Consider the following 2,154-nt stretch of genomic DNA (forward strand, 5'->3'; position numbering starts at 1 on the left):
TCATTTGTATGTGACAGATTGCGGTAAAAGCAACCTTCTTGCCCAAAGCCAGCCAACACGCCCATCGTATGCACCCAATCATTAGTATGCCTTTCCCCCAATCTTTACATCTCCGCCCTCAAACTAGCATGTCAATAATTTTTTATAGTACAATTCCTTATCCTCAACATTTTGAATTGGCTCATAAAAATGGCTTCTGCTTGAGTGCATGTTTCTGTTTCATTTGTAATGAGTATTTTGACACTTGGGTGAATTCAACCTTTTGAGGCTGCCTAGTTAATACAGATGCCCCAGTCCCCTGCCTGGTCTCTCTCTCTGTCTTTGGCAATCCTGTACATTCTCCCCTGGGAGAAAGTTCCTCTGAGCAAAGAGCAGTGAGGTCACCTTTCTGATGAAACCAAATTGCTCAGGGTGCTGAAAACAAATAGGAGGAGGATCTCTCCATGCTGAGTGAATAGGCAGTAAAGTGGCAAATGCAGTTCTATGTAAACAAGTACAAACTGATGTATATCCAGGTGGGGGGGGGGGTGGAACCTGAATTACACATTGTGGCGTTTGCCCCTAGGATGTGTCAAGGACAGGGTTAAAATTGGTGTGATGTGATTGGCTAGTGAGAATGCAAGGGGGGAGTAAAAGATTTTGAATTTTTTGGGAGATTTTGAAAAGACGGTTGAGGTCTGGGGGTTGATGGTTGAGGTTTGGGAGTTGGGAGCTGAGGTTTGTCAGTTGGGAATTGAGGCTTGGGTGTTGGAGAAGGAAGAGGGTGGAATAGGCAGTGGGTTGGTAGAGTCATATTGTGAGAGAGTGAGAGGAATTGTTAGGGAGTTAGATAGATAGTTGGGAATAATTCAGTTTGAAGTTGTAGGAACTAAGATTTAAGAAACTGACAAGAGAAAAATAAACCGAAACCACACGCTTATTCCTGCACTTAAAAATAAACTTGATTATTTGTTTATGTCAACAACTGTCTGGACTCCGTGTGTCCCCGTGAGAAGCGGGGTGGTGGCAGCGAAGAAAGCAACCGCAGTGGTGGCACAGGGTCAATAGACCGTGAAACGTCCGGGGGCCCTGTGTGTGATCGCCACACACATGTATGAAAGATGTTGACCCACCCCAATGCTTGACAGCTGGGGGGGGGGAGGCCAATTCTATGCTAGGAATAGCTAGGGAAAGCATTGAAAGTAAAACTGCCAATATCACAACGCCATTATACAAATGTGTGGTGCAGCTGCACTTGAAAAACAGTGTACAGTTTCCACCTCATCTCAAAAAGGATGTTGTAGAGCTGGAAGAGGGTCATAAAAGGGCAACCGATATTATTGGGATGATAGAGCAACTGCTGCGTGAGAAAAAGTTACAAATTTAGGGATGTTTTGCAGGCACACCTTCAAAAAAAGCAACAACTTGGGGGATGTTTTCAATTAGAGAAAAAGAGAAGATGGGGAGACATGAAAAAGGTGTGAAGGAGCTGGATAGAAAAATGTTCTCGCTCTCTCATAACACTAGAACTCGTGGGCATCCAGTGCAGCTGAATGTTGGAAGACTCAGGACAGACAACAGAAAGAATGCCTGGTTAAACTATGGAGCTTGCTCCCCCGTAAACCACACTGATTAGCTCTGCGCTAAAGAGAGGCTTTTCCACACCTCCTTGGAGGGCAACATCCTGCTCTTATCCCAGTCCCCTGGCTTGAGGCTGCTCCCAGTAAAAACATTCTGCTGGTAGCAGGGGCAGAGCTGCATTTGGGGGCCCCAGCAGGAGCAGATGGGTGGATTCCCTAAGGCGAGGAGAAGGCTTCCTATTGGGTGGGCCAGTTTGACTGCAGTGGAGCCATTATGGAGGGTACTGCAAACAAGAAGACAAAATGTAGACACATTTAAAATTGAGAAATTTGGATTAATTGATATGTGGTTTGGGTATGTCAGCCTTTAATCCAAAGTAATTTTAATAAGAATACTTAATTCATGCCAAAGCACTCTGATCAGTCCCCAAAGCCTAAGAGATGCCTGGGAGTAGTTAGCAAGTGTGCTGGTGCTCCGAGTTTTTGAAAGTGAAATTTTACCATTCTGTACTTATGCAAATATTTCTTCTGCAAAACTTATTTATTTACAAGTGAAAGGAATCCTGAGGCCTGCCAAATGAGGAACAGAAAGAAC

This window comes from Podarcis filfolensis (assembly GCF_964270895.1).
Source record: "Podarcis filfolensis genome assembly, chromosome: 1".
Lineage (NCBI taxonomy): Eukaryota > Metazoa > Chordata > Lepidosauria > Squamata > Lacertidae > Podarcis > Podarcis filfolensis.